Here is a 22,005-nt window from a genome sequence, read left to right as displayed (position 1 = left end):
TCTTATCTGAGCCTCTGATAATCTCTTGCTGCTTCCCACATTGTAACCATTAAGTTTGTGGAAATATGGCATGGAAGGAGCAGGAATGAGGTCTGTGCTCGTGTTCAGGTCAGAGGAGCAATAAAAGGAGCACGGAGGAGCTGCTTTGGCAACGGTACTTCTCACTTTTCAGATCCCAGCCTCCTTTAATTAACTTTTCTAAAGTATGTGAGGAAAGAAGGGTAGAACATCGAGCTCTTCTCGTGTGCTCTGACTGCAGCAGAGCTTCTCTGCAAGGCTATTTTCAGCAGCTGCTGCTCATTGCAGCTTCCAGTGAAGGGGGATAGGGGTGGCATCTCCCACTAAATGTGCCAGCACTGCTGCCTGCACTACCACCTCTCAGTTTGGGGTTAAAAAGGATGGTTTAAGGCACAGTGGAGCTTGTGGAGCAGCCCAATGAGAGGCAGGGCTGCACCCTGGTGAGTTGTGGGAGGTGAGTTCTGCCCTCCTTTGGAGTTGCACTGCAGTGACCTCTCCCATCCCCAGGGACACCCCAATTCCAGAGCAGTGTCCCTGCATGGGGACAGTGACCTGCTCCCAGTGGCTGATGCTGGCCAGCACCTTCCCTTTTACAGGGTTTATAACAGGAGACAGAGCCCTCGCTGGTTTATTTTCCCCCTTCCCCACATTTTTCTCCTTGTTTCCCATTCCATCCTCATCATCTTTCTTATCAAGTCACTCCCTCCCTCGATCTCCCTTTTACGCTGGGGACAATAAGTCAGATGTGAAATTCCCCATCCCTACACCCCAGCTCTGCCCATCACCAGCCTGTACCAACCCCAGGGGCTTCACTTTGGTCATCAAAACCCTGCAGCAATAAATCTGGCAGAACTGGACGGGGCTGAAGTGCACAGCAGTGGAGAGCAGGAAATGTATTTGGGTCTGAAGCAGCTACACCACACAATTTGCAGTTCCTGGGATGGAGCTGAGTAAGGGATCTGGGTTTTTATGCAGGGAACTGGGTCAGGCTCTTTCCTGTGCTGCTGCATTTCCACCCCACCTTTACCTGTGAGCAGAGCCACAACCTCATCACACCTTCCCTTCTGGCAGCAGAGCCAAACTCTGGGATGAATTTCCATCCACAGGCGACCTGGTTTTGTTTCCACCACTTTTACCCAGTGATCTCCCTCCTCCCATCCCTGCAGAAAGCAATTCCTGACTGGGAGCTCAGCATCCAGCAACTTCCAGGAGAGCAGGGATGATTTATATCAGCTGGGGATTGAACCAGATTATGTTTAGCTTTAGTGCCCTGTTTCAGAAACAATAATGTGATGAATAATCCTTTTATGTTCATACAGCTTGTATAAATATCTGAAACATGTATAAAACCAAGGAGAGGAGGGAATTCATTAAGGTGGTCCAGGGAAATGTTGCTCTGAGACACAAGGGGCTGCTTAGGAGAGTTAAAATTGGTTTATCCCATTACTTTTTCTTAAGAAAGAAACCAGGGGAAACTAAATCTAATGAAATTTTTTTGAACAATGGTGGGTATTAGCTGGTGGAAGCATATTCCTGAGGAGCTCATGGGAACATTAGTGTGTTAGTTCAGCTGCCCTAAAATATGCATGATAGCTGTTCTTCCATGTTTTACTGCAAAATTCCTGATCAGGCAGGTCCAAAGTCTGGAATCAATAGCAATTTTTCAATAGAGTTCCATGGATTTACAGGCAGGCTCCATGTGCTCATTATTTAAAATAAATGAAGGGAAGAAATAGTGAAACAAAATGTGACAGGGGCAGCGATTTTTGGAAAATCCCCCTAATTTTAAAGAGACCTTCAAGCCAACTTTTTAAGACAAAACAGGGCATGCATTGAATTTTCAGCTCAATGACATCATGTCACCCTGATTTCATCTGGTCCCCGCATGTTCTCGGTGGGAGTGTAACTCGATGCAGCTCCATCCAGCTCGTGGCACGCTGTGATTTATTACAATTTAAATGATAAAGCACCCAAGAATGTTCAGGCAATGGGATTAGCCCATTGACTGAATGTGCAGACAGCTATTTTTAGGAAAGAGGTGTCAGTTTGTGCAATATTAGATGGCCTGATCCGTTTTTTACTGAGGGGGCAGGGGAATTTCCTTTATCACTCTGGTTCTGATGTTCCCTCTCTGTTCTGCTCCTCTCAAGTGGAGATATGAATGTCACAAGATTTTATTCATCAAAGGTGAGACCAAGCTCTTGACACCCTTTGCTGAGTCTTCTGAGAGAGAGAGGCTGGCAGGATAAACCAAGCCCAAATTCCTCCTGCAGTTTTGAGAGACTCAGGACACGGATTTTGGTGTTCCCACATGCTGTAGGGACGGGTCAGCAATGATAATTTATGAGGAGCAGGACTAGAGCTTGCCTAGAACACATGCAAGTCTCTGGCTGCCAAGTTCTTGATTCACACCATCCCCATCCTCATAAATTATCAGGTGGATCCTCCAAGCTGGAAGCTGTTCGGACCCACAGCTCCAGACAGACAGACGGGAAGTGGAAAAAACGATGCTCCTGTCTTTTGTTTGACAAATATTTTAGGATAAGGCTCCACGCCAAAGCAAAAATAACCCTGAAACTGCAATAATTCATGAATAACGTGGCCCAACAATAAAAGGTTCGTGTTAGTGCAGTGGATTCCTTAATTCAGCCAAGAGGAGAAAGTGCTAAAATCAACACAAAGGGATCCCATTAGGAGATGAAAGGCTTGTTGCAATCCCTTTGGTTTACTCAGCTGGGTCACTTTAGGAGCACTGAGTGCTCAGGTGTGGCCTAATTCTCCTTTTCTTGTGTTCCTAAGCTCGGGGCAGGGGCTGAGGGCTTGTTTAGGTAGGAAGGGAATTCGAGATGTGTATTCTGAAGGGCAGCATTAATGATTCTGGCCATCCTGAACTGGTTCAGCTCTTCGGGACACAAATCAGGGAAAGGGCCCTGTTGGCTCCCAAAATTTGTTCCTGTCTTGACAGCAAACTCTTCATTTTACATGAAAGCATCAGCAGCTTCTGGGAAACAGCTTAAATCTAGTTCCAAACTTCCTCTTGATATGGATAAAATATGTCTAGGAGGGCTGGCTGGAGTGATCCCAGCAGGAACGAGACCTCCTGCTGCTGAGCTCTTGGTTCAGTGTTTTAACATCTGATCTTACTGTCCCTGGGTCAAAACGATGCCTGGTGCAATTTTGACAATGACATTAGGGTCAGCTTAGGAAAGAATTCCTTCCAGTGCATGTGTGGGTTTTGAATCCACCCAAGTCTGGCTCTTAGGAACAAAGCAAGGCTCTGAGGGCAGCAGATACAGAGAAAAAGCCAAATCTCAGATTCATTTAAAAATAGAAAAGAGCAGGTTTAAGTGCTCATTCTTTTAAACATCTCTATTTTTGCGTCTCCTCTAGCAGTGAAAATGTTTGGGTTTATAGAAGAACCATGGAGGCAGCACCAGTGCTGAGGATTCCAGGGATTAATTGCCTAGATATTGTTAATTGGGAGGGGGGCAGTCACCAGAGAGCTGTTACCTTTGTCTTTTGTTTTAGCAGCAAGCAGGGAAAAGCTGAAAGGAAAGGATGTGGAAGAATATTCTGACCCATGTGTGTAAAAATAGGGGCAGGCTGCTCTCAAGATCAGAAATTCCCTCATGGAATAGCCCTCCTGGGTAATCCCCCAGCTGCAGCTTCCAAACCCCCTGGGCTGGGCTTTCCTGGGCCTCCTGGCAAGATTCACATTAAATATGAAAGTACATGAAGGAAATTCTGCAGTCAGTGGTGGAGAAGGAGCTGTGGAGGGCAGGGATCCCAAAAGAGTCAGTGCTTCCCATGGCAAACCCTGTGCTTTATTCCAGGGAATTCCCTGATCCTGATACCCCCAGACTCACCTCACTGCTGTTGTGTTTATCCACAGCGAGGCCTGGCTGTGTGTGAGGCAGAATTTAATGACAAATTAGTGCAGTGAGGGGTTTATCATGATCTATTTTAAAATAAATAAATAAATTAGAAAGCAGGACTTTTGCAGCTTTTGAATCTTAAGGCCAAAACAAGCTGAGCATCTCAAGAAGCCTCAATTAAGCCCAGATTTGTCTGTGCAGTTTTTCTGTGTGACTTTTCTTCTGGCTAACGTGGGTTAACAGAGGAAAATCTTTCCTAAGAGCTGTGCAAGCTGCCAAATGCAGCACACTCAGCTCCAAACATCCAAAAACTGCTTGGAGGGTGGGAGTCAACAACTCTCAGTGCCCTCAGAGCTGCTGAAGGCACAGCTTTATCCCCCCACTGCTACATTACCTACACTGGAGGTGTCTTCATGGGCACAGATGGAAAAGGTTGTAAAGGAAACATTTTAAAAGTGAGGGTGCATTAGAGGAGTGATTGCAGCATGGTGATTTGTGATTTATAGCTGCAGTAATGGACTGGGTCTCAGCAAGCTGAAATCCAATTATCAGCCCTGCCATCTCAGGCAAAATGCTTAAGCCAAACTTTCTAATCAGTGCTTTTAGCTTTGGGTTGGTTTTCAGAGGTGCTCAGCACTTCCTCACCCCACAAAAATAACATATCCCTGGCCTTCTGCAAAGCAAACCTTCAGCATGGAAAGCCAGTCTCCCCTCCCCTATCCAGGAGGAAAAAAATAGATTGAAAAAAAACCCCAAAAAACAAAAGAACCCATTAAAGCGGATTATATTTTATACTATTGTGCTTGATAAATATTTCCAACAGCTGGGTTGAAAATCAATAATTTTGTTCCATGTTATGTGGAAAATCAAAGTGAGGAAAACAGGTTCAAAATGGCAAAAATGAGGGACGTGGTTCTCTTCCTGTGTGAATCAGGATCAGGAACATCTCCGTACCCACCTCACAAAGGGACTTGTGAGAGTTAATTCAGACCTCTGCAGAAAGTGGCTGGAGCTCCACAGATGAAGTTGCTGTAGAAGGGCATTATTAAATAATGAGGTGCCATCACATGTGAATAAAATCACTTAGATATTTCTCCATATGTTTTAGAGCACTGTGTTGTTTTCCAGCAGCCTCATCCACTCCAACCTGCAGAGGATCAAACAATTCCCAGAATATTTTGTCTTTTTTCTATTTCTGAGATGAGGTAGCTCTGACAGCATTGTTGTCTCTTTTTGGGGTATTGAAACAAAAAAAAAAAAAAAAAAAAAAGGGATTTCTCTTTTTTTTTTAAACAAAAAAATTGAAAAAAGGGAAGGTTTCACACAGCATGTGCCAAAGGAACGAAACTTCTCCCTCGACATCTGTCCCTGAACAACAGAGGAGACCTTGGGTTTCATATCTCAGCTGTAAAGATAAATGTGGAAACACCTCCCCCACTGTCCCACTCCACAGCCGGACTGGGAGAGATCCCTCAGGAGAAAGAACTGCTGGAAGCTTTGGGTTTGCCACTGGAGTCTCCTCTTGCCTCTCATCCCCCAGGGAATTCACACCAGCACCTCCATACAACAGGCAGAGGTTGTGTTTTGGCGGGCTGGAATCTGGGGAAAATCCATCCTAAAATATCCTAAAATAGGATCCAGCAGTTTTATTTGCCTTTGCAATGCCAGCCTGTGTGCCATGAGTGTAAGGACAAGGAGCATTTGGCTGCCTGAGGAATATGGGGACTTGAGCTCCTTGTTGAATACTTTTAGCAATTGAACCCAAATGTTGTGTTTCTACTGGGTTTTGATCGCTATTTTTAAGTTGTCTGTTCGTATTTCCCAAAAGGAATTGGATGCTGATGCAAAGACAGCAAGGACACCACTAATTCAAAACCAGGGCTTCCCTGCTGCTCCAATTTTGCTGCAGCATCTTCCAAAATCCACATTAGCCCCCAAAACTACACACAGAAGGTCAGGCCATGTGGAAAAGAGCAAAGGGGGATGAAGGAGAACAGGAATGACACCAAAGCTGTGCTGTTATTTCTGAATTACCCATCAATCAGGGGAGAGAAAAATACAGATTTCAGGGTTTTTTCTACTATTTGGGCCCTCAGCAGTGAGGTGCAACAGGCAGACATTGGTGGAGTGAAAACACAACTCAATGGAAAGGCAAATTTTGTGTGTGAGATGCTCCACGAGCCCACCAACCCTCTTCCCAAGCTGGAATCCAAACCCCAGGAGGAACCCAGCCCCAAGCACTCCATCCAGGGAAGGAGGTGCTCTGAAAGCCCTGGTGGGAAGGGGAGAAAGGGGTGAGCAAATGAGACAAACACATTTCAAGTAACTGATTTACAGAGGTGCCATTTACTGGATTCCTTATGGAAAACCAAGTTCTTTGCATGTTCAGACATGATACAAGCACACCAAAGCAAAACCAAAGTCCACTGATTGATTTGTGATCCTTTCCACACCTCGTGTCCTTTTCTGGAGGAGCTGGAATCCAGGTGAGTGTGACTTTATCCACAAGTAAGTTCATGCACCGAGAGGACTCTTCTCAATCCTCAGCATTTCTGATGCTTCACAGCATTTCTTGCATAATTCATCCTAAAAGTGAAGGCACCAGCAGGGCAGTCAAGTGAGAAGTGTGTAATGGCCTGGGAGCACCAGCCACAGATTCCAGGGAAAGTTCAGCTTCTTGGAGCAGCCAGAGGGAGCAGTTTGGAGACTTCTCTCAGGAGCTGAGCTTCTCCTCTTTGCCCTTTTGTCCACCTTCCACAGGGATGCAACAGCAAAGAGAACCAGGCTTTGGTCAGTGTTGGTGTTTGACAGGAGCAGCCATGGAATAAACTCAACCAGAGCTCATCCACTCCTTGTCCCTCAGATCCTGCTGCTTGAAGGGTGGTGTGAGAGGCACAGCAGAGCCCGTGCTCATCCTCCCATCCCTCCCAGCCCCCGAGAGAAAAGACATTTCCATCAGATACACCACCAGCCCACCGCTGAGACACTGCTGTAGGTGGAGCTCTGCGAGTCGAGGCAGCAAATAAATGATTCTGGAAGTGTCAGACATTTCAGTCCAGGAGATTAGAGATTCATTGACTGCAGTGTGGGAAGAGCTGTTAAATAAAAACAATTGCAAGCAGGCTCACCACGGAAAGCAGAGATTCCTCTTTCATCCTGGAAATTATATATATATAATTATATATATATATATATATATATTTTAATTGGTTGGAGTGCCCTCATAGATTCAAATACAGTGCCAGAGCATTGGGTGAACAACAGAAAAACAGAAGGGAAAAAATGCATGACATGTTGACAGAAGTACCATGGATTTCATTGTTACATGTGGGGGTACACCAGAGGGTCTCCTGCATGTCAGAACCTCATTCCCAACCAGAAAACTCCAGAGAGGAAGAATTTGTGCTTAAAGAACAGCAGAACCCTGTAAACCAGGAGACAGAAATATCGTGATGTGCTTGGCTTCCTTGGGCAAAGCACTTTTGGGTGCATTTCTTCCTCCTATTCCTTCCTTTTACCTTGTATAAATGAGTCTCCACCTCTTTTTGGGCAGGGAAAAATCTGTTTCCATGTTCTAGGGACAATTTCAGGGGGAACCTGGAGGCTCCATGCATAGCAATAATCACAAACTGTAAGATCTCACCCCACTGCATGACTTGTCTGGGTATCCATGGTGTCAAAAGCACCAAAACGGTAACACAGGAGTAAAGCTCAGTCTGGGCTCAGGGTTAAAACCAGAATTATTGCTGAATCCAAGACTGATGAGCATCCCCTTCCATTATTTAAAGCAGGAGAATTTTAACTGGCTGCCAAAGTCAAATTTTCAGGCATTCCTTTGTTTGGCAGAGGGAAAAGGAACCCCAAATATATCAAACACAGAGGCGGTGAATGAGTTTGCAAATGCCTCTCGTGAACTTGGGGATGTATTCAGATCAAAGGAGCGTAATGAGATATTCTGAATAATACAGCAAGATATTCTGAGCAATATTTGATGCATCTAATTACTGAGAACGTGCCTCACTGAGTTTTCCAGGAGCAATGCCCTGCAGGTATCCCTGTCAGTGGATAGGAATTGTGGATTGCCAACCTGGACTGAGCTCAGGAACATCAGCAAGTAAATGATTCCAGGTAAAAAACTCAGGAATCCAAGGGAAAAATACATTGGCATGGCATGAGAGTCACAGCCATCCTACTGACGACCTAAAACAGCTCCACAGATGACGATGGAGCTCTTCCCAGTTCGGTTTTGGCCTTGGAATGAGAGCCCAGGTTAAACCAGAGGTCCCAAACCTCCTCTGGGCTTGGCCACACATTTCTCAGTGCCCCCCAAAAAGCTGAAATCATCCAATGCAGGACCCCAAATTAACTCTATAAAAAGACCTTGGACTCCAGCACTCATCCACCAGCTCCAAACACCAACAAGTCAGCCCCATCCCAACCAACCCCAGAGAGGCTCCTGGCTGATCATTTAATCCTTTAAATGGATCCCTTCTTACAGATCTGCCTTTTCTGGAGCTGCCATCTTTTCCTCTGCCATTGACTCATATCGAAAATTCCAGCTAAGCATATTCATTTCCTCTAAATACCTGATCCCCTTCCATGGAAAATATTATCTTGAGGAAAGAGCCCAATGAAATTGTGCAACCTTTGGCGTTACAGTATCAGGTGGGGAAGCAGCTGGAAAACACAGGATCTTCGGGAAGCCCAGAGTATTATTAGGTTTGATGAGATCCATTTTCTTGATGGCTTCTGAAAGATCTTTGTGCTAATTAGCTAAGAATACCACTGAATTATTTAATTATCTCTACTTTTGTGCCATAAAATATGTTGTCGTATCACGCTCTGTCTTGCTGTTGCTCTTCATACTTAATGATGCCTTTAGAGTTCCTGATTTCCTTTGTTCTCCTGCTGCAAGTGGTTTTTGGTGGTGCTGGGGAAGGAGGGGAGAGCGGAGAGGGGAGGCCAAGGAAAAAATCTCAGGTTTTAAAGGAATTTTGACGTGTGGGAAAAGTCTTTACACGTGCTCAGCTCCATCTCACTGTGCCATACACAAAGAGTGTCTCAAAGCTGTATTATTTATATAATTTTGCTAATAAATAATATTTATTGCTAATCCAACCAGGAATTCCTTCCAGAGGGGAAAAAGGGGAGAAAACACCATTTGGGGAAAAAAAAAAAAATAAAAAAAATTAAAATCGGCATGGAATGTTGTTTTTTGTTTTTTTTTTAACCAAGGAAGAGGTAAATTATGATAATTACTCTGACTGGTAGGGTCCTTAAGCATTACTAATTAGCATTTATTGCCTGGATTATTGAAACAATGTGTGTGTTCCCAAGAGTGAGGAAGAACTGGGATGCTCTTTCCTTGGGAGCCCTGGGAAAAAGGCAGGGCAGCAGGAATGCGGCACAGTTGGCACCGAGGCTCCTCTCCCCGAGCACGGCGAGCTCCAGCCTCGTGCACAACTGGAATTGTACCTTTGGGAAACCCACGCCTTGAACTCCTCAACCCTGCCTGCCTCCTTGATCAGGGAGAAGGGAACAAAATTTAGGGTGGAAAAAGGAAAAAAAAATAAATAAAATAAATAAAATCAAAATGGTTTGGCAGTGGTCGGAGGCGCAGATTAACGTGGAATCAATCCTCTGGGAATTTGGAATTTCAGTGTCTCCTGTTATTCCAGGGATTGTGCACAAAGCTCCTATGAATGAGCATTTCATTGCTCTAAAGGACTGAGGTATGGCCAAGCACTTCCTTACAGAGGAATTAAAGGGTTAACAAATCCAACAAAAAATTGGAATATTGTTGTATTTCCAACTGGCATTTTGACCGACTTTGTCAAGAGCTTGCAATCAGATATTTCGGCATAAACTGCATTTTAATATCGAGCATTTATAATGTGATTTAAGTTCGGAATTAGAAATCGATCAGGAATTAATCAATCATCTAATCAGCACTAGCCACTACACAGCATCTCAACTGCAATTTGCTATCTGGCCCAATAAATCCTTAAGTACCTTGGAAATGATTCAGGGACGAAAGGCAGTAAAAGTATTCTCTTTTTTTTTTCTTTTTTTTTTTTTTTTTTAAGCTGCAGCCCCGTGCAACTTTAGGTCCTGTTAAACCCCTGGAAATAAAAGAGCAACAATGGAAAACTGCAGAATGCCTCAGAGCTTTTATTTTTACCTTTTCCTGCCACCAAACCCTGTGCCTTTCAACTTGGGAGAGCAAGTTCCAACTCGGCCACAACGAGGTCAAAGTCACCGAGCTCAAAGCTACAGTTGCTGCTCAGACAGAACTCCCAGACATCAGAGTTTTGTAAAATTTACCATATTTTTGGCTTTTTTTTTTACAGAAAACTATATTAAAAAGTAAAATCTCATGCCTCGTTTTCTTATCTGTCTCCTTTTTAATTATTTGCATCACATATTGCACAGAATATTTAGCAATGGGTTATATTAAATATATTGGCGGCGTATTAGATATACTTGAAACTTGTTCCAACCTGGTGGTTTTTATTTCAGTGCTAATAAAAATTCCTTCAATCCTTATTAAGCTTTACTTATTAATTAAATGATTAAATGAATGCCTAATATTTATTTTCTCTTCCATTTTCCTTGTAAGAGAAAAAAAAAAAACAACCCGTCTTTTCGTCCACAGATTTGGTTTTTTTCCTAATGAAAACATAAAATCATGGAAACGCATGAAACTATTATTGGAAGAACTCTGTGACACTAAGAGAAGAAAGCCTTGGAGCCGTAGGAATAAGGCAAAAAAATAAACCCCAACCGCAATATCCCTCCTTTTGTCTGCAGAAGGTAAAAATCGCTGCAGGAATCGTTCTGCACCGAGTTCTGTCTGCTCGAAAAGAAACGATTCCTGCTGGATATTTCTAAAGGGACCGACTTTTAACAGCGCTGACATTTCTGCAGCTCCCGGGCACCGAGAATCCTCCCTGAAGCTGCCTGGAATCGTGGAGTGGGAATGCAGGGAAGGGAAAAGGGGGTGTGTGTGTGTGTATGGGGGGGACCCGCTCTATTCCAGCCGCTATTCCCTCTTTTCCTCCTCTCCTTTCCCCCTGGAAAAACCCAGCACAATCCGCTCTTCCCTCCCCATTTCCCTGCGCTGCTTTTTGTGGGCGCGCTGTTTCCCTTCGCAGCGGATGATGCGGGATGGGGAGCGCTGGAAGCGGCTCCGGGTGCGCGCAGGGGCGCGGAGCCTGCGCGCCTCCGTCCTCCCCCTTCCCCTCCATCCATCCATCCATCCCCCCCTCTCGCATCCATCCCCTCCCCGCCCATTGTTTTTGCCGCAGCCCCGCGCAACCCCCGCCCCGCAGCGCGGACACAATAGCGACCCCCGGGGAGGGGACAGCGGGGACGTGCCGGGGCTCCCCGAGCCCCCCGAGCAGCGCGGGGTGCGCAGGGACCCGCGGGGGTTTGCGGGGGACCCATCCCAGCATCGCGGACAAAGCGCTCGCCCCTTCCCTGCCCGCGGAGAGCGGGGAAATTGGGGTTAAAAGCTTGGGGAAGCACCCCTAAAAAAAAAAAACAACTATTTTTTGCGGGGCTCCAGCGCTCCGGATTTACGAAACCGAGCAGGTAACAGAAAATAAATGCGGCTCGTTTTGGAATTAAAGAATAATACAGAAATTCAGAAGGGCAAGGCTTCCTTAGCATTTTTTTTTCCCCCCCCCGCGGAGGTAAAACGTTCGGTGGAATTACAGTGGCAAGAAAAAGCAGCTAAAATTAATTAAAAAAAAAAAAAAATCAAAATCAAACGAGAAACCTTTTCCAGTTCAATAACTGTTAAACAACAGGAACCAGCAAACGTATCCTAAAGCTCTTAAATACCAAAATGTTACACCGTCAATTAATTTTTGGTGCATCGTTTTAAGTTCAAGCATTTGCATTCAAATATCAAACAGTAATTCGGTGCCATAACAAGGTACAGTAACTTCATTATAAATTGCCTTGCAGAACAGAGATAAGAAATACAGTTCCAACCATAATTAATTTTACAGCAACATAAAAAAATCTAATAAAGGAAAAACAGCAGCAGCAGGAAACATTTCGAACATTTCTGATTCATCATTTACATATCATATTGCCCGGAAAAGCAGCAAAGCTGGAAGTTCTAGAAAAGGACTCACAGAAAACTTCAGCATTTCTTTTTACTTTCCAACCATTAATACATGCAACCATTTTATTCCGCAGTTTATTTTTCCAACCTATAAAATCCATCCCGTCTCCTGGCTTTTTATTTGTATATTTTTTTTTTTTTCTCTCTCCTTCTTATTGTAATTTTTTTTATCCTTTTTTTTTTTTTTCTTTTTCTTTGGCTTTTTTTTTTTTTTTTTCCTTTTTGGTGTGTCCATAGAGCACATTTCCAAGATTAATCGTTCAGTTTTAAACTTGGAAGCATGAGGCATGCTGGGATTTCAGCTGAGGTCAAGCACCAATGTACCGAGCTGTTACTGTTACGCTCTCAGGGTACTCTGTGTTGCTCTCAAGAAGGGAGGGGGGAAGGCGAAAAATAAAAATAAAAATCAAAATTGATATGCTCTATGCAGTGACCTGCAGCAAAAAAAAAATTTAAAAAATCTCCCTCTTTTACCACAGGCGTGATATTAATATTCTTCCATATGGAAATATCTGTATTTATAGTTTTATTTATCTCTGTTAGTTCATACATCTGTGGATCGCCACGCACACCTCAATAACTGGATTTGCATGCATCCCTATCATGTATATCTTATCTACACACGCATATATAATAATGTGTGTACACACATACACCCCCATATCTGGATCAGCTGGAAAATTATCTCCTGAATATACACACACACATTAAAAAAGAAAAAAAAAATTAGGGGGAAAAAAATGATATAAAAATCTCTGCGGCACGAACGCTAATTTTAATTGGATTTTTATACAGCAAATGGCCATAACCACCGCCCTACATCAACCGATGGAGCTTAAGGAGGAGAAATAGACTTATTTTTCCCTTAAAAGGTCTCTAAACACTACTGTATGTGTGTGTATACGGCTCTAAATATACACACCCGCGCTCACACATATACACATAGAGAGAGGATATATTTCTAAAATAAAATAAAGATGTCAAAGCACAACTCACAGCTCCCAAGAGCCTAACCCGTGGATTTAAAAGCTAAACATCACAAGTTAGGGTCTCAGGGATTGAGAGGGGTGCAACAAACTAGTCCTTGTACAAAAAAAAAAAGAAAAATACAAAAAAAATTAAAATAAAAATACCGAAACCAACGGGGATCAAAAAATAATAATCATAAAAAAAAGATCAAAAGGAGAAAGAGGAAAAGAATAGCAGACAAGTTCAATTCATGGCTCAAGATTACAAAACAGGACACACAGGTGGAAGGAAAGAGCTTCTCTAAGGACCCTCTGTTGAGAGAATACATTCCATTTTTAATCGTTTATACAAAAAAAAAAAAAATGACATGGCGCGGCAGGTTCCTTACAGCTCCCAACAAGGTCGCTTGCGACAAATACACGAAAAGTCTCCGCATTTAAATAACGAAGAGGAAGTTTGGGGCAGTGACGGAATTATTTTCATTGTTTCAACGAGAAGGAATGCAGAAATAAGAGCAGGAATCTGCAGCTCGCTCCCGGCCCCTGGCACAAAGCGTGCAGCAGCAGCAGCAAGGCGCTGCCTCCCCGCCCCCTCCGCCAGCCCCGGGGATGGAGAAAAACCCCGAGTCGCCACAAAAGCAGGTAGAAACTCACCATTTGGAAGCGGGGGAGGCTCCGATCGGCGGCGCTGGGAGCGGCCGGGGGGGCCGGGGCAGTGCCCGCAGCAGGCTGGGTGCCCGGCGGGGTTTGACACCCGAGCGGGTGCGAGCGTGCGGTGTGTGCGCAGCCGGGGGAGGGAGGCGGCCGAGGGAGGGCGGGTGTGTGCAGCTGGGCAAGCCGCTTGCATTTTTAAAACATCTCTCTCTCTCTTTTTTTTTTTTTTTTTTCTTTTTTTTTTTTTTTTTTTTTTTGGCGGGGGGAGGGGGAGGTTTTTTGTTTTTTTTTAAAAAAAAAATAAAATAAATAGGGGGTGTATCAAGGAAAAGGGAAAAGAAAAAAAAAAAAGGAGGTGGGGGGGTTGGTTGGGGGGGTGGGGAGAGGAAAGGAAAAGGAACCGAATTCCTCCGCAGCTCCTCTCGCCTGCCGCCCTCCGCGCTCCCCGGCAATGCCGCTGCCGCCGCTGCTGCTGTTGTTATTATTATTATGATGAAGAGACGGGGCTGGGGGGCTGCGGGAGCCGGGGCCAGCCCGGTGCCGGAGCGAGCCCCAGACTGTCAGCGGGGAGGAGGAGGAGGAGGAGGAGGAGGAGGTGGAGGAGGAGGAGGAGGGAGGAAGGGCGCGGGCAGCAGCGCCGCAGCCCCGGCCGCCCTCCCCTGCCAGCCGCCGGCCGGGGCTTCAAAGGAAAACCTGGAGAAAAAGCCGCTCGCCCGGGAGAGGAGGCTGCGAGCCCCGCGCACACACAGCACACACCGCACACACACAAAGGGACTCCATCCCGCACCGGCTCCTCTCGCCGAGCACCTTGTGCACCCCCAGCCAATGGAAATTTACGCCGGCCATAACCCAGAGCAGGATTTCGTCCCCAGCTTGCCACCTCCTTCCCTCCGCTCTTCTCCCCCTTCCCTCCCTCCCTTTCCTCCCTCTTTCCACCCCCCCCCCCCCCCGCCCAAATAAATAATACGGATCCGCACCCTCCACCCAGCTCTGGAACCGCTTCAGGCCCAGCGGCATAAGCGGGGAGAAGCCGAAACGTTCCGGAGGGCCCGAGGTTAAAAATGCAAAATATCCGGCGCTGCCGAAGGCAGGTCCCCCCCGGCCCCGGCCCCGCCGCCGCCCGGCCGGGGGCAGCGGTAACAGGCACCATTACGGAACCATCATCATCATCATCATCATCATTCACTCCGTCCTTTTCTCACCTCAGGAGTCTGAGCCCATTCACCAAAGTCCTTCCTCGTCCAGGAGCTCAAATATTTTTTTTTTCCTTTTTTTTTTTTTTTTTTTTTTTTCCTCCTTCTGGATCAGCCAGTCCCGACATCATTAAACTATAGTCCTCCTCTTCCTCCTTCCTTCTCCCCCTCTCTGTCTCCCCCTCTCTCTTTTTTTTTTTTTTTTTATTTCAAAAAGGGGGAGTGGGGGGGTAGCTGGGGGGTGTGGGGGGAAGCAGACATAGCTGCATGAAGTGGCTGCCTTTTCGAAAGCACATTTAATCTTTCCTGGCTCCCCTAGGCTTCGATGAATTAGAAGGGAAAGGAGAGGAGAGGGGGAAAGAAAAAATCCAGGCAAGGGAGGCTGTTGAGGGACAGCAAGCATCAGGCTCAAATCAACGACCAGATGAAAATGTACTAGACCACACTGCCCCCTCTCTTCCTCTCGCTCTGTCTCCTTCTCTCTCACACACTCTCACTCCTGGAAAGCTTCAGTGTCTGGTTACAGACTCTTTTGGATCCTTCCCCCCCTCCCCAACCTCGCCCTTTGCCAACTATCCTAGAGATTCCTTGCATGCCTACTTAAATCTTTAACAGAATAAGGACCCGTCTCCCCCCTCCGCCAGCCCCGCACACACTCGCGCACTCACACACACACCATTGCCGGTCACCCTTCCCAATAATCTCTTAAGCTGCCGGGAGGAACCCGCCGGAGCATCCCCGCCGCATCCCGGCCCCGCCGCATCCCGGCCCCGCCGCATCCCCGCCGGGTACCAGCCCCGGGACCCTCCGGGCAGCCGCCCCCTCCCCTCCGCCTTCCTAAGGGGGTGCAGGGGGCTGAAGGGGAAGCAGAGAGGGGGAGCGGAGGGGCTGCAGCCCTTCGCCTCGCATCCCTCCGGCTGGCTGTGGATTTTAAAACAATAAAATCCAGCGCTGGCTCTCGCGGGTGCCCCCCGCTCCCCCCCTCCGCCACGCCGCAGCCGCCCGTGGAAATCGCACGCCCCACGTCTGCAGTGAGGCAGGCAGACTGCCTGGCTCATGCCCGTGATGACTTTAGAGCTGACAACCTCCTCTCCTCGACCCCCCCTTCCCCTCCACACCCACCCCTGCGCTCAATGGCAGCGCTGCTGCCTCTCGCACCAGACTATATTTGCAATATGTGCTAATTTACCAGCTATATGCCCTTGGATTTTAAAATGAACTCATCAGTCAATGTTTCTAGTACCGATGCTCCCTCTCTCCCTCACACACACCCTCCGCTGCAGACATGTTACTCATTCTCCAAGCATTTCCTCCCCGAATGTCCGTCAGACGCATATACACTTCATTGATCAAACCAAATCCCCTGATAACAATAAATAATAATACAGACAGTTAACATCAGCGGGGAGTGGGGCGGGGGGGCGCGGGGGGGAGAGACAAAGATGACGACTAAATCTGCATTGTGCTTCAGGAGGCTGAGCCCTGCCTTTCCCAGGGATGCTCCGCACAATGCGGGGAGCAGGTACCCCCAAAAACCGAGCTCGCACCTCGTCCCGGGGCCTTCCCCAGACCCCCCGCCCAGGTTTGCCCAAACGCTGAGGATGGCGATGTGTAATACCTGAATCCACACAGCCTTCGGAAGGTGTTTGAGGGAACAGAAGGTGGTTCTGGCTGTGGAGGAGAGGAAGCACCTCACGCAAAACACACAGCGATAAATCCAGGCAGTTTCTTTGTTAGGCTGAGCACTGAACAGACGCTCAGGAATTAAAGGTATCTGGGCTTCCAAAGACACCAGGATTTCCAGAAACACCTTCTCAGCTCCCCCTGAAATCCGTTTCCTTTGTGCTGAAGGCAGGGAGCACCTATGCAAGGAGCCAGGATGGGAAGAAGGGGCTGTTCACCATCCCTCCGTTACATGTGCTGGGTATCTCAGGGGCTTTTTGGGCTGCCCTGGCTTTATTTCCCAGTTTTCTGGGGCTGAAACAGGGGAGGCAGGAGATTGGGATTGCCCCTTGGGATTTTGGCTGGTTAGACAGCTTGTGTGGGTCTGGCAAAGAGAAAGTGGCTGCAGTGTGAGTGTTCGGGAAGTTGGGGAGGGTGGGGCTATCTAGAAATCTTTGACTCACTGGGGTAACTCCCTGAGCACAGGAATCAAATTATTGCTCCAAGCAAACTGCGTTTTATGAGCAGCAGCCTCAGAATGACATTCTGCATGCACACAGAGCTGGGGACAGCTAAAATAAACGCATGGAAATAAATATACGGTCCATAATTAAATTATTGGGTGCAATGCAGAAGTCTCTGGGTGATGGAAGAGGTGGGATTATGCAGCAAAATCAGTCTGGGGATCCACGGATACGAATTTTCTTATTTATACCGGCATAATCCTGATTGGCATCAGCCTAGATAGGGGAAGAATCAAACCCTGTGTACTGAAGGATCTAATCTTTGGGAAAAGTAGTCTGGATTAGTGACTGTATCTGCCAACCATCCTTTCACTCCCTTTAGAGTCCCTCATCACCGCTGCAAGACTTTGCCATCACACAGAGCATTTCACATCCATTGTCTCCTTATCTTCCTTCCCAATAAAAATATGCTTGATTTTTTTTTTTTTTTTACCCAAAGTTTTGTAGCAAACACATAATTTCTTTATACACTTTAGCCAAGCCTTTGGAGGATACTTATTTCAAGCAGTTAACACCTGACCCCAATTTTTGTGGGTAATTAGTGAGCTAGATAACCACACAAAATGGGTAATTATTTAGTACCCAAGGGTACTGTACAAGAGGGTAGAGGCTGGCGGTGTTAACAAAAGCACATCCCTAATTATTGCATCCACCCTGATGTTTTAAGAATAGTTACTTCCACCTAATGATCCATGATAAATCAGTAAACTCTTCTGCTTCCCTTAGCACGGGATAACCAAGGGCAGGATGGGAGGGCAAAGCCAACGGAAGGCACGACTTCAATTTGTGCGAGCTCCAGGAGAAGCCAGAGGAATCCCCTTGGAGAAGGCAGCGAGACTGGAAGTGCCTGATCTGGGACAGCCTGAAAACCACCCCCAACATCCACCAGGTTGGTTGGGAAAGCTGGAAAAGCCACGTGGGAATTTTGTAGGGAATGCCTCAGGGTCTGCTCCTGGCTTAGGTAACGTGGCCGTGCCGATGGATCCTTGTGTACAACAACAACCTCCATCGGGTTCTCAGCCTTGCTCCTGGAAAATCCCTTTAAAGCACAAATGGGGAAGGTCAGAAATTGTGTTTGGGGAAGGTCAGAAATGCCAGGCAGCTGCACTAGGCTGGGGGAGGAAAAAAAAATCATATTTGATGAGTTTCAATTATCTGTCACCGCCGATGTTGATGCCACAATCACATTTCTCCTGCTGCATCCTCAGCAGGATTGCCCACAAATTTAAGGATGAAGAAATGGGAACTATATTGAAATAGAAACTGAATAAGACTCAGTTGTTAAATCCACACAAACATCCCCTAGGCAGGTGTCAGAGGAGGGTGCCAAACTGGTTTTGGTGACAAGGCGAGGAGCAATGGCCAGCAAGTAAAACTCAAAGAGTTCCACCTCAACCTGAGGAAGAGCTTCCCACGGAGGTGGCAGAGCCCTGGAACAGCTGCCCAGGGAGGTTCTGGAGCCACCCCAGCCCCAGCTGGATGTGTCCCTGTCACTGCTCCAGGTGAGCCTGCCTGGCCAGGGGGGTTGTTCTGGGTGATCTCTGGAGCTCCCCTCTCACCCCAAACGCTCTGGGACTCTGTGAGAAAAATAATTTGGTTTTAATCAGCAGCACCACGTGATAAAGAAGTGTTTGCTGGAAACAGATCCATGACCTGAACACAAGAGCCCCCATCCCCTGACCACTGCTGGAGCACTTCACACTCACTTAAGGACATCCTCCAACCAAGGCATTACGCTCAGAGGAAAAGCACTTTCCTCTTTTAATTGCTTTTATGAATCACCACCGACATCCGGACACTTCATTTACTGGAGTCCAGCAACCCTGTTTTGCAAACACTCAAATTCCAAAATGTTAAAGGCTTCCAGGCTGGCCAAAAAAAAAAAATAAAAAATAGAGGTGTCATTCTGTTTGATTTGATCCCATCTTTGCATTTAATTCAAATGCTCTGGGCCAGGCACTACACAAAAAAAACCAAAACCCCACAACTGGCAGCATCACCTGGCCCTGTGACCACCAGGAACTCAAAACTTAAATAGAGAAAGTTTGAGGGGTTTCCACAACTTCTCATATTTCTCTATTGTTCTGTGGTTTGTTGGGTTTGGTTTTTCTTTTTTGGAGTGGAATAACCACAACTGAAAGAGGCCTGGAAATTGTTCTCATATTTAAAAAGGGGCCAAGTCTCTACAGTCCATTTATAAATAAATATAAATAAAATTGGTATCCCCTCCACTAATCCTCTCAGGGACATGGTTTGCAGGAAATTCTTGCAGAAATGGAGTGAAAGAAAGTTTGCAGAGAGAAGCTGGAAAACAGAAAGGAAGAATGAATTTAATCATGGACACAAGGTCAAAGGAAGGAGAGACCTTGGTAGGTGCTGTTATAGCAGAAAGTAAATACAAACTATTACGATTTTTATTTTTTTTTCCCTCAGATCAATTGGAATTAGCAATTCAAAAGGGAAGACACACAGGAGAAGGGATGTTCAGCCAGGGAGGAAGCTTTAGGGACTTCAGCATTAACTAAAAAACCTTGAGGCCTTTTTGAGACCAGTCAATAACTTCACTCTGGGCAAAACAAACAGAGATCATTTAGGAAGCACCTTTAAAATAATGGTTACAGCTCAGCTGTAAGGACAGCATATATGAGAATAGTTTCCAAATTAATAAAGTGTCTTTCATGGAGTAAAAAAAACCCATTAGGTAATAGAAATTAAGAATTGGAATGATGTGAGGAAAGGTAAAATTCAGAGTGTGGGGCACTCTGGAAAGCAAAATGGGCAAAGTTGTCACGATTTGGACATTTCCAGAATGGTGCTCTTGACAACCAAAAACTTCTAGTTTGAGCCTCACTGTTCTGCAGACCAATTCCACACCAAATCACTGAAGAAATCAATATTCTGTAAAAATGCAGAACCATCAGGACAACACTTACCACGTCCCTGGAGGGCTGGGAGTCCTTGGAAGAAGCTGCAGTGTCCAGATTGCTTTTGTCACCCTCACCTGATCCCCTGGTACTCAACAGAGAGGACAGCGTGGTTCAAAATCATCTCAGCCTCATTTCACCACCACCAAATCCTTTTCAGCAACTTTCCTCTCCAAACCAACAGATTTTGTCTCCCACAAGGACTAAAAAGTGATGGTTGGGTTTTCCCCCATTCCCCAACAGGTTCTCCTTGAGCTCCTACTCCACCCCTCCCTGGTTAATGGGGAAAAATTGAGATAATAAAGGTGAGAAAGCCAAAAAATGGTTGGATTTTAAGGTGGTAAAGCAAGGGAAAAGGCACCCAAACCCTTCAGGTTTCACGTGGGTTCGAGGCCACCAAAAGTTTAAGACTTGATTCATTCAGAACATAAAAAAAGCTCCAAGAACCTCACTCTTATTTCAGATAAATCTGACATGATTTGGGGATATAATTTCGTAAGAGCTGAGGTTTCACACCAAAATCTGGCAAATTTTGAAATACATCAGTTACTAAGAGATGGAGCTGTATGAATATGTTACCCAACAAAGCCGCCACCAAAAAATGTCTGGTCAACATTTAATGCTTTTTTAAACTTTAACTCAAATTCCAATAGAATCATTGCATGAAAAGGTGGAGTCCCTCAATCAAATATTTTTTTCTTTTTTTTGTCTGAAATATCCAGTAAAAATAATACCTGTTGAGGCTGTTCAATTAGAGTTTAAACTGCTGAACCTAAATTCAACTTGCAGAAAGTTTAGGGACATTTTGGGAGTGTGAGCTGGCAGGAAAAGTGGAAAAATTAAATTAAAGGTCTATGAGACTGAGAAGAGCTAGAATGAATTGTATTTCAGTAGGAAAGGAGTGCTAGGGTCACTACGGAAAATAAAGATTGTAATTCCCAGATTGGAGGGCTGCAGTCCACAGATCCATTCCCATCTCCTCTGTGGAGTATTTTCTATCCTTGATAACATAATTACTGCACCCAAGAAAGGAGCTGGGACCCTGAGCCTTATTTCATGTCTGGGAAGAGCCCTGAGGGATCAGAGGGACCCGAGGAACCTCAAAGTGCTGAAATTCTTCAGCTTCCCCCAGACCTCCTGTCAGACTCCTCACCCTTCCCACCAGCACTGCTTTCTTTTTAAAGAGAGGGTGGAATTACTTAAGAGATGAAACCCAGACATCTTTCCCAGGTTTTCTTAATAGAAACACACCTGACACAATTTCAAAAAGAAGAAAATATCCCCAAAACATTTCTCACCAAAAAAAAAAAAAAAAAAAGGAAAGTCATGTTCCAGCCACTGCTTGAGAATGAAACCCAAGGGTAGGACACCAAAACATTTTCTCCAGCTTGTGGTGGGTGCAAGGCACCGCTCCCTGCACAGGGACAGGCAGGAGCTGGCACAGACCCAGCCCGAGGAATCCCAACCCAGCCCTGAGGATTCCCAGCCTATTCCCAGCCCTGCGGCTCCACACGCTCACTGGGACCCTGAGTCTCTCCATCCCTTCCTCTTTCCTGCCTGCTTCATCCACCCAGGCTGCCAGCTCCTGGGGAAAGGGGATCTCTCCTCGCAGGGGAGACTCTGGGGTGCTGAGATATTTGGGTGTTGCTGTCAAGGAAAGGTCCGGGCTCTCCGGGCAGGGAATTCTGTCTGGACTTCACACCCCAGCTCGTGTCCAGCCACTCCACTGCTGCTGGGAGCGGATTAAAAACCAGGGAGCCACGTCTGGAGAGGGATGTGACAGACAGAATGAGTGTCAGGACCTACTCTGGGCCCAGCAGACACCGCTCAGTGTCTGCGTGCCAGAAATAGCAGCGGGAGGCAGGCGCTGCTCCCGGTGCCCCTCTGCACTTCTGCATCGCTTCACTGCAGGCTCTGCTCCACCCTAAACTCACAGCTCCTCCTGCTTATAATGCAAAAAGACAGCCTTAACACTTCTAGGACATGCAACGTGAAGAGAACAGGCAGAAAAATCTGAATTGCAGCTTGTTTACTGTGATAATAAATCACGTTA

At 46.2% G+C, this 22,005-nt stretch overlaps 1 protein-coding gene across 1 annotated transcript in view; it reads right to left on the bottom strand.

Moving 5' to 3' along the window:
- Positions 1-6,220: 6,220 nt before the first annotated feature.
- LOC111939319 (uncharacterized) overlaps positions 6,221-22,005 on the bottom strand; it is a 143,051-nt gene continuing 127,266 nt past the window's right edge. Inside the window, exons 11-12 of the transcript XR_015278844.1 lie at positions 19,962-20,037; positions 6,221-6,988 (exon numbers count right to left, since the gene is read on the bottom strand). The gene's annotated coding sequence lies outside the window, so the exon portion shown is untranslated. The remainder of the gene's footprint in view (positions 6,989-19,961; positions 20,038-22,005) is intronic.

This window comes from Cyanistes caeruleus, chromosome 23 (genome assembly GCF_971803275.1).
Source record: "Cyanistes caeruleus chromosome 23, bCyaCae1.hap1.1, whole genome shotgun sequence".
NCBI classification, from domain to species: domain Eukaryota; kingdom Metazoa; phylum Chordata; class Aves; order Passeriformes; family Paridae; genus Cyanistes; species Cyanistes caeruleus.
This window is presented reverse-complemented; position numbering and strand designations above follow the sequence as displayed.